The sequence below is a fragment of the Sminthopsis crassicaudata genome, chromosome 3 (genome assembly GCF_048593235.1).
Source record: "Sminthopsis crassicaudata isolate SCR6 chromosome 3, ASM4859323v1, whole genome shotgun sequence".
Classification (NCBI taxonomy): domain Eukaryota; kingdom Metazoa; phylum Chordata; class Mammalia; order Dasyuromorphia; family Dasyuridae; genus Sminthopsis; species Sminthopsis crassicaudata.
In genome coordinates, this window is record NC_133619.1 from 259,946,182 (window position 1) to 259,963,954 (window position 17,773).

Below are 17,773 nucleotides of genomic sequence, written 5' to 3' on the forward strand. Positions count from 1 at the left end.
GTTGATTGATCCTGTGCATTTTTTTCCCCATAATGATGGGATGAAGATGTTTATTTCAAAGTAAAATTTTGATAAATTATTTTCAGTAGTTGACACTTGTCCTTTAATACTTGTTTACTAACAGGCTTCTCTTCCATTACCTTTTTCTTATAAAGGGAAGAGGTTGTATAGGGACAAATAAAAGAAAATGCAAAAGGGCATTTAATGGAGGAAAATATACAGTTAGCCCATCAGATTTATGAATGTGAATGGAATGAATTTTAATGTATAAATCGGAGGGGTGAAGTAGAATACAAATTTCACCAATAAGTTGTTTTCACAATTTTTATTTCGCTTTTAAACTATTTAGGAATATCCGATTGTAGTTCCATACTCTCTTAGGGCTATCTATCTCTCACTGAGTTCTCTCCATTATAAGATGTTGAGTCATTTTCCATTGTCTTGAAATATTTATTTATAGATGTCTGGACTCCTTTAGCTGATTTGGAGATTGATGGGGGTGATAGCCCCTTTAAGATTCCTTTCTGATTCCCCAAACTCCATGGCTGACCTTTGATTCACAAATCCTGGTCAAAAAGCACCCTTTTGAGTATCCGGGCCCAGTCCCCACTAGATCTGAGCTGGGTTTCAGCCCCCACTATTTGGTCAGGTTTCCCCAACCCCCAACAAACAGTTTCTTCCTCATCTGAAAAGCCTGCCAAGAACTTGGTACTGCCCATAGGCCCCTTCAAGCAAATAAAAGAGCCAAACTGGAATCATCTCTTGGCAGAGAGTTGAAACATGCAAGCACCATGCTTTGCATCACAGACTCTCTGTCCACCACTTTTGGTGTATTTCTTCCTCTATCTAATACCTTTTACTAACCAGACTTTAACCTTACTTCCAAACCCTACAATAAACCTTTTTTTTTTTTTTTAATTAATCTAGGTTTTCGGGCCTGTAAATTCATTTACAGGGGACTCTCGCCACCACTAGAATTCATTTAACTTTGTATCCTTGCGCCTAATCCAAAGGGGTTGCAGGGGAGCGCTATTTGACTCCCTGTTCCCCAAACCTGCCACTAGACCTCAATTAATCCTAATTTTATTTAGGTATCCCTTAGCTAGACCTCAACCTCATCAGAGATCATATTCCCTTATGTTATTAAGATCTTCCCTGTTGGTGTCAGACTATAAATAAATGCTTAATTTTATTATTTCTTTCATTATGGTGTTCAAATTTTTTGACTTATCATGCTCTTTTGAGAGTCATATTTTTTTTTTTGGTGATATGTGGGTCCATTATATGATTTTTTAAATTTAGGGATACTAATTAATTATGAGGGAACAGTTTAAATAGATATTGATGGGAGTCATTATCAATGTTTGGTACATCAGTCAATCAAGTGTACTTTTATAAACTTAATTTCATTTTATATATAATTCTCATTATAAGAAATGAAAAAATATAGCACCATTTCAAAAGACAAAAAACTTTGAGAATCTGAATATAAGTGCTTTAGTCTATTTCTAGACTAATATGTTGAGTCTTATAATTCTTCAGTTTTCTTTAAACATCTTGTTTGTATGTTGAGTCTTATAATTCTTTAGTTTTCTTTACACATCTTATTTGTATACAGAGAATATTTTCTTTTGATAATATAACTACTTGTTTCTATTCTTCCAGTGTTCTTCACTTCTGCATATTTGCATTCTCAATCAATTACCTTCTCTTTTGTTTTTCTGGTGAGACATGCCACTATGGATTCAAGTTTTTGTTCTTAAGTCTGAAGTGAGAAGGGATTTCATGTCCCTAGTTATTGTAGCATGTGCTAGAATGAGACTCTTATTTTCAGAATTCTATCTGGTTTCAGGTCCACTTGTGCTTGTTTCCATGGTAAGGTATCTCTTCCCACAATCCCCAGTATCTGACCTATTTACTAGAATTTTCGCCGATTTACTTGGAACAATCTTTTACTGTGCCTCTGTTGGCTTCTACATTTATCTGATTTCATGATTTCCTGGTATATATCCCTCTGTCAGACTGTGATGCCTTCTTGTCACTTTTTTTTTTTTTTTTTGTTAATTCTAAACTGAATGAATAGTCTTACTTTGAAGGGGGGGTATTTGTCATTGATCTTTTTGGAGTCCTTTTAAAATATTTGATAGACTTCATGCGAGAGAGCTGGGCTTCTTTTCAATTTATCACAGTACAATCTTAAGTAGAAGTAATTATCAAGTCTTTTAAAAGACACATGAAATCTATTTTTTCCATAATAATTATTGCCTTGTATAAAATCAACAGGAAAAAAAATCCATTTTAAAGTTGTCTAGATAGTTCTATTTTTCTCTAACAAAAAATTATCAATGACTGCTACATGTTCTGCAATACCATAGCAATTGAAATCTTTTGATTAATGGAGTCAGACAGACTGTTGATCTTCATGAAATTCAGTATTCTTAGCCCAGACCCATGTTTATAACATACTGAATCATAGTTTTAAAAAAAGTAGTCCCATTTTTCAGCTGGTTATTGGGAAAAGCTGTTACAAACATTTAAGATTTAACAAGCAAGTTGAATCAACATGCCTTACTAGTTATCCAAAGGTGAGACATGAATTTCACGTAAGAGATTTAAGATTTATAGATCAATATGTTGCGATAATAAATGAGGATATTCTGATCACAGTATTATTCTTTTACTACTGGCAAGAAGCCCTAGAGAAAATCCAAAAAAGGAGTATAATGATTCACTTTTCAAAACAGGAATTTTTCTTCTGGTTTTAATAAACATTGTAGAGAACAGCCTACAATCCATAAACTTATACTTGTTTTAAAAATGTTTTATGGTAAACGAAACATAGAGTCATTCATGAGATGAAAAGTGACTACAAAAGAATGTTTGTTCTACATTTCTATGGAATCAAGATACTGGGTTGAATAAAGACTGTCATCTTAATTTAGATCATCTTGTTTTCTTTTGATTATCAAGTCATACTCATACTCAATAAACATCTATTAAATGTCTACCATATTCCTGGTACTATGCTAAGTGCTGCAGATTTAAATAAGGAAAAAAGTTTCTGTACTCAGGAAGTTTACAATCTAATTGGGGTAGGCAATATTCAAAGGGGATGCCATATTATTTGTCCCATTTTATAGAGTTGAAAATTTTAAGAATAGAATGATTAATCAACTTATTCTAAATTATATATGCAGTTGGGATTAATAAAATCATAGCCTAGACCCACATACACACACACATACACACTGAGCACACAAACAAGATCTTTCCTTCCTTCCTTTCTTCCATTCTTCCTTCCTTCTTCTTCTTCTTCTTCTTCTTCTTCTTCTTCTTCTTCTTCTTCTTCTTCTTCTTCTTCTTCTTCTTCTTCTTCTTCTTCTTCTTCTTCTTCTTCTTCTTCTTCTTCTTCTTCTTCTTCTTCTTCTTCTTCTTCTTCTTCTTTTCTCTCTCTCTCTCTCTCTCTCTCTCTCTCTCTTTCTCTCTCCTCTCTCTCTCTCTCTCTCTCTCTCTCTCTCTCTCTCTCTCTCTCTCTCTCTCTTCCTTTCCCCCCTCCCTCTCTGTCTTTGTATCTGTTTGTCTGTCTGTCTCTCCTAGTATGAAATAGTTTTTGATGCTCTGTGATATAGTTTGAGATTTGGTTCCTTCCTAATTTTTTTATCATTATTTCCCTTGAGTTACTTTAATTTTTGATCTTTCATATGGAATTTCCTCCTAGTTCTGTAAAGTAACACTTTTGTAATTTTATTAATATAACACTGTAATATAAATATTCTTTAATTTTGTAACTTAATCAAAGGTATAAATGATGAAGGTTACAAGTCAACACAAGGTACAATAATTGGTATCCTGAAGTCGGATTCCAACCCTGGATTGTCAAAAGTAGGGAAAAGAATCAGACCAGTTCACTGACTGGGGAGACAAGGCTAAGTCTCCTAGGAACCTCTGGGAGCCACAGTAAGAGATAGGTCAAATTTAGAACCTAAAAACAAGAGAAGCTATCCAAGAATCTAGTTCTTCAATATCCTGCTAAAATCTATTAGGGACCAAAAAAAAAAAAAAAAAAAAAGAACAAAAAGACCTCCCCATTTAGAATAACCAAAAAAGAAGGAGAAAAAGATTAGCCAAAGCTAGGATGCAGTAGACAAATAGAAGAATGAGCCAGGGAGAAGGTAAGTCCAATGCAAGCCATTCCATCATTTTTTGTTGTAATAGCATTTATACTGCAGAGACAGGATCAAAGAAGGCCTTCCCAATTCATCCAAGAGTACCAAAGGGGTCTGACTTGAGCACAAAGTCCCAAATAAAGAACTGAAGCCAGAAATACAAGTAAACAGGAAAAATTTAATAAACACAATGAAGAAATATTATCTATTAAGAGTAATCAATGAAGAAATTGAGAAGAGGATAACTGAGAACAAGGCCTATAACTATCATACACAGAATACCAGAGGAAAAAATATATGGCTACAAGGATCTCATATGAAAGAAATAAAGGAAGATATTTTAAAAGTAAATAAGTGAAATGAGAGATCAGGAAGGAAAACTAAAATGAGAACAAAAAGCTTAGAATAGAAGTTGGAAAATATTATCCAAATAATAGACTTTGTAGGGAGAAGAGGAGAGGAAACAGAATTCTATGAGATAATCAGAAATATTAGCTCAAAATCTAAAGACTGAAAGACAAAAATATACTCTAAATAGTTTAAAAATTAAACTCCCTGAAAATCATGACCAAGCAAAAAGTATGTGCACCATATTTCATGAAATCATTAAAAAAAAAAAAAAAAAAAAAAAAAAAAAGTTAACCAGACTTAGGCTGTTCTCATAAAGGTTCATTTTTCCCTATAGGGGGAGCTGAGTTAAATCTGTCCCCTGTGATTTCCAGAGCTCCAACATGTGCACAGCCATGCCCTACTTTCCTATTGGGGTTCATTCTGTTCCTCACGTAGGTTTTTAACAGTCTTAAACTGTATAGTATTTCATATCCCTATATTTTATGCTAGATTGAGACTCTACCTTCAGAGTTCTATCTGATTTCAGGTTCACTTGCAAGAGCTTGTGCTTATTTCCATAGTGAGATATACCTCTTTCCATCAGTTTCTGGCCCATTAAAATTTTGCACAGATTTTCCTAGAACAAATTTTTACTATGGCTCTGCTGGCTTCTAGATTTATCTGAGCTCATGCTGGCTTCTCTGGTACATCCCTCTGTCACCCTCTGGTGGCTTCTGGTTATTTTTAGTTAAGTTAATTCTAGATTAGTTGGAGAAGTTCATTTTGTTGTTCTTTGGGGGGAGGGTGTTCTTTCCCATTGGTCTTTCAGAAGTCTTTTTCTAATATTTGGTAGGGTTTATGTGAGAGAGTTTTCTCTCTTTTTCTTTTTTTTTTTTATCTTTCATATCATAATCTTAACTAAAAGTAATTATCAAATCTTTTAAAAGACAATATGATATCTATTTTTTTCTTAAGAACAATTTCCTGGAAAAAGAAAATAAGTAAGTAATCCCATATAAAGAGATTTATTACATATTGGGTTGTTGTCATTGTAAGTCATTGCATTCAGTGAGATATCTTCTATTGTTGATTTTCAGATTTACTAAAGAGCTATTCACTCATTCTGCTAAGATTTTTATAGCCAAAAAAGGAAATTTACTTTAAATATTATTTGCTTAATCATGTCTGATATATTCCTACAGCTAATCATTAAACAAACAAAACACAGCTGAACTATCAAACATTATAGAAACTAATGTGGTAAAAAATGTTCTCAAGTATGGCAAAATGGGAAAGGTATATTTAATGCTGAAAAGTAAATCTGTGAAGAGATATCTTCTAGGCACTAGACCAGCAATTCTCAAAGGATGTTTGTGAAGTCAAAGTTATTTTCATATTACTAAAATGTTTTAATTTATAGTATGGAAAATACTGATGATTTCTTGAAAAAATGTTGTCTAGGTTTTTTGGTTTTGTTTTTTTTTTTATTGTGATTTTCAGGTAGTATAATAATTCTTAGATTGTCTCTCCTGTATTTATTTTCCAGGTCAATTGTTTTTCTGATGAGGTATTTTACATTTTCTATTTTTTATTTTTTTAGTTTTGTTTGACTGATTCTCAATGTCTCATTGAGTCATTCACTTCCATTTATTCAATTCTAATTTTTAGTGAATTATTTTCTTCAGTTAGCTTGTTTATCTCCTTTTGAACTTGACCAATTGAACTTTTAAATGAGTTGTTTTGTTCAATGGATTTTTTTTTCCATTTCACAAATTCTGCTTTTTAAGGAGTTGTTTTCTTTTTTTAATTTCACCAAAACTAATTTTTTAAGGAGTGATTTTCTTCAAACAATGTCTATGTTTACTTTTTCAGAGCTCTCATTTCCTTTCTCCATTTTTCTTCTTTCTTTTAAGATCTTTTTTGAATTCTTCTAAAAAAGCCTTTTGAGATGGAGATGAACTTATATCATTCTTTGAGGCTTCAACATGAGATGTTTTGCCTTTTATTTTCCTCAAGGTTTAAGGTCTGTTCTTTCCTGTCTCCATAAAAATTATCTATGGTCAGAGCATTTTTTTTTTTTGCTCATTTTTAAATGTTGAGATCTGCTTTTAGGGCAAAAGGGATATTTCCTGAGCTTTCTTTACAGGCTGCAGAGGCTTCAAAGGGCCCTGGAGGCCATGCTACTGTCTTCCTTCTTGTCCTGGACAGATATGGCCAAATCCTGCTTTTTTTTGCTGCAGTTCAGGGGCTCACTATTTACCTTCTATAGTTGTGTTAGAGGTCTCACAGCTAGTCTGCTGATCCTTTGGCTTCTGAAGCAGGATAGAATAGCAAACACGGCTGTAATTTCACTAAGTACCTCTCACTAGATTCCCCCTGTGCATGGAAGCCTTTCAGCCGTGGGTCTCCCTATACTGCACTGGTCTAGACTATATCTATGCTAGGCTGCAACACCCCCCCTGCACAATTGAAACAGACCTTTCCAGAAGTACTTTCAAAATATCTTCTGCTGGAAATTTGTAACACTCCAAAACTTGTTCAGAGGCTTGATCTAGTATCATCTGAGGAAGCCAAGAAGAGCTGAGACAAAGACCTCACTACTCTCCACCCTATAATATGATAAATATTGCTATGTATGTAACCTATATAGATGAAAGCTCTCAGTAATTTTTAAGAGTATAAAGAGTATTGAGATCAAAAAGTTTGAGCACTGTTTTAGGGTCCACAACTTGTCTATTCCACATGTCAACTCTACAAGTTGACATACTCTTATGAGATACTAATATGAAGCCATGCAATTTTAAATTATTCTAAAAGACATTTTTATTTTCTTCATTTTTCTGTGCAGACAAAACCACTTTTCTGAAAATTTTCAAACAATTTAGATTCCTGATGATAACACAAACTTCAGTTGAGAAATATCTTTCTCAATAGCAAGTTAAATTGGGTTACAAAATTCCAAATTAAAACAAAATATCTGTTGTTTGTTTAGATTGTCTGATTCATCAGTATTAAGAAGTACAGATGAGGAACTCGGAACTTTGTCTACCAATGCAGATTGCTGATTTTTTTCTGCAATTCGTATGTGGTAAGGATTGTCCCCCATATATAGCATGGAGATGTTGTGTGGTTTGAAGAGAAGATGAATAGATATCTATAGCCTCTTATTCCCATATCTTTTTCCATAGAAATTCCTACCATGAGGGAAGCAGGAAATGGTTTGGCCATTCTTCTGCCTCAGAAAGAAGGGGTACCAGGCTAAAATTATATCTATCCTCTTCTTTATATATTATATAAAGATGGGATTGTCAGATTTAATCCACCTTCTGATCATTATTTCAAGGGGGAAAGAGAAGCAGGACCCCAAGCTTTATTTCCAAGGTTTGAGCCCTTTCCAATAAAATACTATTTCCACAATGAACACACATAGCAATTACCAAAGAAATGCATTTATCCAATTTGAAAGCAAAACAAAATTGAGAAAAAGTATGCATGTGAGAATATATGTCAGATAATACAGAATGAAGGAGCTCTCCCACTGGAAATATGAAAACTCTGCTCATCCAAGAAACATAATTCCAGATCTCACTCAAAGGGAAGTTCTTTAGCGTATTCTTTAGTGTAACAAAGTTGGGACAGAGACCTGATGAAGGCTTTTAGCTCCTTTCATGTCAACATCCTCTCAGACTCTTTTCCTTCAGCAGCAATCTGAAGTATGTTTGGCTTCTTCTATTTTCTCTTTTGATAGTGGAAGCCAGAAGTATTTGAAGTGACTGCAGAGTATGAAGAGACTGAAGAACCTAAAGAAAATTAAAAGATGATGTCTTCTCTCTAGCTCTAGTTCCCCCTAGACTCTGATGCAGGCACTAGACACTGATTTCCTCCAAAAAGGAAGATTGTGATTGTGATTATGATTTTATATATATAGGTTGAAGGAATCACCTTTAGCACCTGTGAGATAAATGAGCCTGAGAGCACTTAGTCAGAGGCAGACTTAGTCTTCCTTTCCAAGATACTGTCTTCCTTGACCTAAGGCCAGTTTTTACTACTCCATGTTTCCTCTTTTAATACAAAATTTCATATGAATTATTTTAATAATTTCTAATTTATTACTTAAGAGTTATTACAGGATTGTTTTATTTGATTTTATGTAAACATGTTTCTAAATGGAAATGTTGGCATTTAAATCCTGGGGAAATAAAACTAATTTTTAAAAAAATTTTATTGAAATAAATTTCCTTGGAATTGCCTTGATTTAAAATTCATTGAAATCTACTTCCTTGGAAATAGAATCAAAATAGAGTCAAAGACCAGTGTTTGCCCTATGACTTAACACTCATGGGACCTTGAACAAATTACTTAATATTTGTGTGATCTGAGGCAAGTCATTTTGGGCCTTAGTTTTCTTGGTTGTAAAATGAAAGGGTTGGACTTCCAATTCTAACTTTATGATCATAAGATATGTAAAATGAAAGGGAAGGAAGCATGACTACTTTGGAAACAAAGAGCCCAAAGTTCAAATTTCCTCTCTGCTATTGTATAACTTTAGTAAAATCATTTAACTTTCTGGTTTCAGTTTTCTTATCTGTAAAATGAGAGTTAGTTGTATTATTTCTGAGAGCCTATGGAGATTACCCAGGGGCCTTGAAGTATAAGTATAACTTGCCTAAATTAATTTATTTAGTTGATTCTACCAAACAAAACCAAAAAACATAACTCAGGTGAAACAAAGTTCCTTAAGAATAGAGCTGAAATAAATAGGAGATTTAGGAGAAAGGGAAATTTCCTTCACCGAGTTTGACTAAGAGAGAAAGAAAATTAGACTGGATAAGAAAGAGGCTGACCTGGGATGGCTATATGGTGACTGGCCTAACATTATTACAGCAGAATTGGAGATTCAATAGTGAAATTTGGTTATTTCATCTTAATGACATTATTGAGAGATGACACTGCTTAGGAAAATATTATGTTTTGTACACCTGGATTATACTGGAACAGTCTGATTGATTCATAAATACCTTAATTTTGTACAGATTCTCTCTCTAGAAACCAGCTTATGTATACAAGTAATGTAGGCCTAAACACAAAGAACTTTTCTGCTTCTAAAACAGTAGTGAATAAGCAGAGCTGGAGCTACAGGAAGCTAAATGTCTATTTCCTGAATTAAGTATTGGTGCAGAGCCTTTAATTTTGCAGAATTCAGAAGCACATTTTGTCACATTCCCAAAAAATTGCTCTAGATTATAGAAATCTCCTATTTAAGTGGATTGTTTATTCTACCTATAGGCCCAGGTCCCTACATAATGTTTTCTAGCTTTAGCTAGATAATTATTTTCTTTTTTGAGAGTCTGGGATACAGAAACAATGCAAACTTAGAGCCAGTTTTGATTACCCAGCTGCCTCAGACTTGCTCATCTTTGTACCTCAACTCCATTGAACATGGTTTTTGATTTTGCAAGTTTACTGATACAAGGAGTTAATGGCTCCTTGTTTAACTTGGCTAATCACAATTGACTAGTTTTTCTTGGAACTGCCAAACCCAAATGTTCTTGGTTTAGCTAATAGAGCAACATGTTCTTTGCTAAGTGTTTGATGTCAAAAAGTTTCACCAAGTTCTGCAAAGGCATTTCTCAAGGTTCTTTTCCTTCTTTTAAAATATTTTTAAAAGATATTTTCTGTTACCATCAAATTATTAATGATATAAAGCATAAATCTTCTTCGCTATTAATGTTGGGTAAACTAGACGTAGTTCGCCAAAATGATTTTTTTTTATTTTTTTTTGCAGTCTTGCTAAATAACTTTATGGGAATTGATTTGTAGTGAGTTGAGTGTTGGTATATAAGGTGTGTGTGTGTGTGTGTGTGTGTGTGTGTGTGTGTGTGTACACATGAGTTTGTCTGAATGATTATCCAGATGAATGAATAAATATCTTTAAAAACTCACCCACTCCTTTCCAAGAGTGATTGAATCTTGCCAGGAAGAAGTAGGCTGAGAGGTTATCCTGCTCTGCCTCCTGAGAAAAGGGGCACCATAGTAAAATTATATGTGTTCCTAACTATTGCCAGTCTCTCTCTCTCTCTCTCTCTCTCTCTCTCTCTCTCTCTCTCTCTCTCTCTCTCTCTCTCTATATATATATATATATATATATATATATATATATATATATTTTTTTTTTTTTTTATAATGTTTAAGCTGCTTTTCCTCACCACTATCTCTTAAACTGGGGAAAGAGTGCTCAAAGTAGATCTAAAAACTTGATATTCTTCCTATCAAATAACAATTATACATTTACACAAAACCATCACAATAGCAAATAACAAGCAAGTCAGTCTATTGAAGCTAATAGAAAACAGGAATCAGAGACAGTATACAAATTAGAATGTGCTAGGAAATACACAGAATGAATGAGCTCTGCTACCAGAAATGAAATATCTCAGCTCAAGAATTCTTGATCTCATCTTGATCTCATTTCTGAGGAAAATTCCTTAGACCTCTAGAAGGTAAACTGAGACTAGGGAAATGCTACAGTTCCTCTACATGTCATCTTTTTCCTGAAATCTTCTTTTGCCCCAGCCACTTCTCCATAAAAAGAGACTGGAAAGTTGTGTGTTCCTTCTCAAAGCCATAAGCCAGAAGAAAAACAACTCTCTTCTTTTGAACTTTTGACAACTCTGCTTCTGATAGAGCATGTAGCATTAATAAGCATTCTTTCCATCAATGAGGAGAGTCATATGCAAATGCCTAGACTTGCATCCTAGTTTACAATAATTATATATTGTAACAAAACAATATTTCAGTAGATTTTAAAATGTATTTTCCTTAAAACAAAAATTTTATCATAGGAGATATATGTTGAATGTAAGTTCTATTGTCTTCATGGACCTATTTAGATGTGACTCAGGGAAGTATGAATAGATATCTCTAGTTTGTTTTTTTTCCAAGGGAGATTTTGATTCCTGCCAAAACAGGAACAGGAGATTGGGACCATTAGGAAGGCTATTCTGCTCTCCTCAGAGATGGTGTGGAGACTAGACTAGACTAGTAGTACTAGACTAGTACTATACTAGAATTATATCTATGTGATCCTCCCCCTAAATATTTTTAGTCTTGAGGAAGCAATTTTTAGGTTCAAACAGTATTCTTGATTGTTATCCCTTAATGGGGAAAGAGAACTCCAAGCTATATATCCAAAGTTTTAACTCTTCCCAGTAATACAAAAACAAGTTGTGAACAGCAAACTAATTGTTCAAACTAATAATAAGCAAAAATTAGTGATGCTATACAGATTAGATTATACCAGATGATACAGTCTTCATATATCATCTTCTTCTAGGAGTCTTTCTCTCTCTCCAGGAACCTCTCTATGAAGAATACCTAGAAATATGTGTATATCCTCTCTTGAAATCTGAAGCTAGAAAGACAAGTATCTCTTTTCTTCTAATCTCTCACTAACTCTGATTCTCACCCAGATATGGAACATTGACTAATCACTTTTTACCAAGAAAAATATAATCTTGAGGCAGCTAGATAGCACATTGGATAGAGCATAAGCCTTGGAGTCAGAATAATCTGAGTTCAAATCAAATATCAGATATGGCATGACCTTGGGCATGTCACTTAACCCCGATTGCCCCTCCCCCTCATATATATATGTCACTTGGAAACTTTTCTTGTTATTTTTTTCAGATGAAATTGTTTTGAATTTGATTCAAACAAATAATTCTCTCAGCCTTTTTTTATTTTTGTCTTATGTAGGCAGATACTGATACTGAGGAATAATCAGAAAGAAATAGATTATATATATATATGCATATATATGTATGTATGTATACATATATGTGTATATGTGTGTATAGTCTCTTGCAAATAGGACTTAAAACCTGGTTCCATTATGTATTTTTAAAACTTGGAAAATCCTAATGTACTTTAAAGCAATGAACTAAACATTTCCTAATTTAGGGAAGCTATGATTACCATTGTTTAACCACTGGGAACATACTAACTGTGGAGTAGAGTGGAGAAGAGAATTGGGGAAGTTATCTAAGTAATACAATAACAAGAGCAATAACTGGCATTTATGTAGTACTGTAAAGTTGGCTAAGTTCTTTGGCTATATGTTCTCATATAAGCCTCAAAACAATTTTGTGAGATAGCAATTATTCCCATTTAGCAAAGAAGAAAACTGAGGCACAGAGAGATGGGAATTGTTTGTTTGTCTTTACCTATAGTCATGAAGCTTGTTGATTTAAGAAAGAGATTTCAAACCTGTCATTAGACCAAAAGAAATATTTAATAATGCTGTATATTAGTTAGGTCTAAACTATTTTATGCCCTAAGAAATTAATAGCTGTAATGTTCTGTTCTCTAAATTATAATCTTCTCTGGGAGCAGATTTCTTGGGGAGCTTCTGGAGGCAGTCTTCCTTTCAGTTTAGTTTCAATTATCACCTCAAATGCAGCCAGGAGTTAAAGCTCAAATCCTTTATTGTGTCCTTTAAAATCCTGAAATCTTTTCCTGGGCCTGGTTAGCTTTCTAAGAGGCCTATCTCTCTCCTTGGTTTCTGAGAGCTCTTGTCCCAATGTCTCCAGCCAGCACAACGGTGGAATCTGGAATGAATTTTGACTCTTCTTCCCAGAGTGTGGGCTTGTGGGTTTCTGCCTTGTGAATCTCTGGAAGTCAATCCTAGTTGTGAATCTCCTGGAAGTCTATGAGCAGGCTTTTCCTTTCCTCCTTACATATGCTCTCTAAAGGTGTGAAGTCTAATATGTGAACCAATGAGTGAACTCCTTTAAAGATGTGAACTAAGTATATTACCTTGTCTCAGGTTCTGGCCCATAACATCTCCTTGTAGGATCAGACCAATCATACTGAGCCATGCTAAATTAGATAATTATTGTCTCTATCATTCCAGTGACTTAGCACCTTCTAAGAATCCTAACAAATAGCTATTTGAAAAAATCATATAAACTGAAAGAAAAAGTCATATTTCTATTTTATTCTTAAATGACCATAAAAGCCTAATAATAAAGTATGTACACCTGTTAGACACTATGCAACTTCTATTCCACATTGATTTTCAATGGGAATAGTACTTGCTTTTTATTATAGCTATCACTGGAAATCCTATTTCAAAAAAAATATGATGTCAAAAGTGATAAAGTTCAAGAAGATACTGGAGTAGCTGAAAGTCTAAGTAAACAAAAATCTTATCTCAAATATTCAATTATGTCATCAAAAGGAATGTAACTCAATCTAATACCGAAACTGAGAACTATCTTGAACTCAAACAATGTCTGGCAGATGTTGAGATTGTTGTGTTTCCCTCAAAAATCTGAAATATCCTAAGAGGAGGCATTATGCTTCTGTGAGTTTGTTGCAATATACTCAAAGCACCAAATTACAGTTTGGGAATTTTGGACTTACTACTTATCTCACATGGAAACTTCCCCTATTTTTTCCTTTGAAATTTTTTTAGATAAAATTGTTCTAAACTTGATTTTAACAAATAATTATCTCAGCTTTTTTTTTTTTTTAATTTTGTGTAGGCAGACACTAATACTGAGGAATAGTCAGAAAGAAATAGACTTTATGGCAACTGAAAAGTAGATAAGTTAAGTCAGCTACCTAAATTTAATAAATATCTCTCAATCACCTTGGCCAAAAAGTCCCTTCCCTAGTAAAATGAGTTATCATAGTTGACCATGCTTTTCAAGACTGAGTTTTGCCAGATGGGGGAGAAATTAAAGAAAGAAGAAAAAAAATTTAAATTCTCTGAAATATTATATTTGCACATAATATTTACTGCTTCTAACCCCTTTAAACTTTTAGAAGTATCTTCTAAATTTTAACACTAAATTTAAAGATTAACATGAACATGTTGATTATTTAGTTAAGTGGCTCTGCTCAATTTTCCATAAAGAGAATGTTAATGGTCACATGACCAACAAAATGGCAGTCTAGTCATTATCACAACCTCTCAATCCTCCCCAAAATATGAATTGTGCATAAGAAATAAATTTATTTCATTTGTCTCCATGGTCTATAATACTAAGAAATACAGAATAAAAATTCAATGAACTAACAACAGAGAATGCTAATCCTACCCCTATAAAAATCAATAAGTACTCCTCCTTCATCACCTATTGTGTTTCTGACTTTAGGAATGCACAAATTGACTCAAGTGCTTATAACAGTACTCAACTCTACACTTCAACCCTTCCTTTCTCCAGATCCAAAGATCAGAAATTTGTTCAGTGTGAAGCACGATAGCAGTAAAAAGAGTAGAACTTTGTGTCCCCAAAAAGCCTGTCCAGAGAAAAGAGAAATAAAAGGAGCTAGGACAGGACATATATGAGTATATTTAGGTGTGATAGGGGAGGAGATATTTCTGTGTGGCACTCTACAAATCTCAGAAGAAAGATCCCAGCATACAGCTGAGACAAATTCTATTGCCTCTCTTCCTCCCCCAACAACCTCCTCTCAAGAAGTCACTTGCTCAGAGATTGAGAACAATGCAATCCGAATTGTCTTTCTACAAGGTAGAAAGAATTTGAGATGACTTTCAGTTTAGTTCCTAGGTAAATTGTAAACCAAAGAGAAGGAGTCAGAAAGTGAGTAATAGGGGGATATAAGAAGGGTAAAAAAAAACAACCCTTAAATTAACAAAAATCTTAAAGGAAGAAAATTTAGCTAAAAACCTTGAGAATAATCTGATAAACTGAAGGAGAGAAATATCAACAAACGAGAATATGATCAGCTAAAGGAGTTCTGGTATCTATGAATAAATTTTGCAAGACAAAGGAAAATGAATCAACACCTGATGAGCCAGAGTAACCTATAGATTCCTAAGAGAGCTTGAAACTACAACAGGATGTCCTGGATGTTTTAAAGGAGAAATGATAATTATGAAAGCAAAATTTGTAGCTTGTACAGCAGAAATAATTGGCAGAATAGAAAAAAATTGAATCCATGGTGACAAGTCTCACAGAAGAAATAAAAAAGAGGATAACTATTTGGAAATGCAAGTACACAGGTATGAAAAACTCTCTGAAATAATAACACTAAAAGAAATCACAATCTTCATTCAAACAAAACATATTGATTTTAAAGATAGAATGTGTAGCGATAACCTAAGAAAATGTCTCATAGAAAATAGTTTTTTAAAAAGCCCTGAATATTAAAATGTGAGAAGAAATAAAATAAAACTGTCCAGAATTTCTGAGCACAGAAAACAAAGTGGCCATGAAAGAATTCACAGATTAGCACCACAAAAACCAAAACAACACTGTGCTGCAAACTCTATGACACATAGTGGTTAAATTTAACAAGGTCATTAACAAAAATAATAAATTCTGCAAGCTACCAAAAAGCAGACGTTCAAATATAAAGGGAATGAAATTTGGATAACGCAAGGCTATTCTACACATACCAGAGACCACAAAAGGAAATTAATAATGTATTCTGAAAAGCAAGAGAGCTCAAGATCCAGCCCAAAGTAACCCACCTTGGCAAATATGAGCCTGACCATAAATGAAAAAGGATGACAACTGAGGATGTTTCCAGCCAAAGGCAACTAAGAAAGTCAGTAGAAAAGTCTGTGACATCAGGATGGGAGTCCCAGGGCAGGGCATGCTGGTACAGCCTCTGACTCAACTCCAGCCCTGCCAGGCCCTGGCCCAACCTCTGAAACAGCAGCAGCCCTGGTGGCTTCCAGACCTCTCAGCCCAGAGACACCAAAGAAGGCATAGAAGGCCAGCAGAAAAGGTCTGTGGGACTAGAGTGGGAGCCCAGCCTGCAATCTTAGTGAAGGCCCAACTCTGGCTCCAGCTCTAGCCCAGACACTAGTGTCAGTGAGGTAGGATCTTTGAATCAGCAGCAGTGCTGGAGGCTGCTGGAGCTCTCAACCAGGGGATGCCAGAAAGGACTCGGAAAGTCATCAGAGAGGGTCTGAGGCATTGGAGTAGAAGTCTGGTGTGCAGTCCTAAATGCAGCCCTGCCAGAGGAGCCCCAGCCCAGTCCAGCACACTAGAGCTTATAGCTACAGTGGGGTGGGGATACACCTAACACTCTAGGGCTGAAAAGAGTTCTTGTGGTCAGATTCCTAGAAGGATCTCTGAAAATAATTGCATAAAACCCCTGAAACTTGGGAGAGTGTACCCTCCACTCTGGAAACAGAGTAATAGGTTAGGAAAAGTTATTGACCATTGAAAGTTATTATGGTGACAAGAAGGATCTAAACACATACTCAGAAGATGGCAACAAAGATAAAGTTCCTACATCCAAAGCCTCCAAGAAAAATAAGAATTGGACTCAGGCCATGGAAGAGTTCAAAAAAGACTTTGAAAATCAAGTAAAAGAGATAGAAGAAAAAAATAGGGAAAGAATTGAGAGAGATGCAAAAGGAAACACAAAGCTAATTAGGAGGAAAATGTCTTAAAAAGATAAATTAGGGAAAGGAGGTACAAAAACTCACTGATGAAAAATAATTGGAAGAGAAATAGATTTTATACCTCTTACAATTATGAATAAATGTATTTTGACAAAAGATACAATAAATAACTTTGGTTATATAAAATTCAAAATCTTTTTCATAAAAAAAGAAAACAGTAGAATGGAAAAAAGCCTTTATATCAAATTTCTTTGAAATGAGTTTGGTATTTGTTATATTAAATGACTATCTGGGGAGGGGAAAGGGAAGAATACTGGAAGAAACTATAGTTATGTATAAGGCAATAAATCTAAAAAAGATTTTTTAAAAGAATGTTTCTGAAAATGGATCATCTGAGAGAGAGAAATTTTAATGACCTGAGTAAGGTTTGGGGACCCAAAAGTTGATGAGGTCCCCAAAGACAGACTCAACTGTTATAATAAAGAGGCTGGGACATTAACCATCTACTTATTTACTCAAGACTGCTAATCAATTTAACTATTTAGAGAGACTTTACAGAGACTTCCAAACCTCTAAAATATATCACATTTAAAAATAGTATCCATTTTGGCTAAGTTTTTACTAATAATAGCTATTTACAGAAGATAGTCTTAAAACAATAGGAATGAGTGGCCCAAATAAATAGAGAAGTCAGACTCAGAAAAGGGTTTATTTCCTTATCAACATTTTCCTTCTCTTTCATCATAGATGCAAACCATATGCTGAAAGCAGGCTGGAAACATGTTTCTTCAAAGTACATAGTGAGCTTAGTGCCTTCCATTTGAGGTATTTTTTTTCTTTTATCAAGGAGTGATATGATTGCAAAACAAAAACAAAAACAGAAGAAAAT

General features: G+C 34.2%; 1 protein-coding gene across 2 annotated transcripts in view; it reads left to right on the forward strand.

Annotated features, from left to right (window-relative positions):
* Positions 1-17,773, forward strand: part of CLDN14 (claudin 14) — a 115,771-nt gene that overhangs the window by 12,057 nt on the left and 85,941 nt on the right. The window contains exon 1 of one of the 2 annotated variants that reach the window (XM_074297347.1): positions 7,486-7,584. The exons of the other annotated variant lie outside the window; for it this stretch is intronic. The gene's annotated coding sequence lies outside the window, so the exon portion shown is untranslated. Of the gene's footprint in view, positions 1-7,485; positions 7,585-17,773 lie in introns of those variants that run through there. 2 annotated transcript variants of the gene reach the window in all.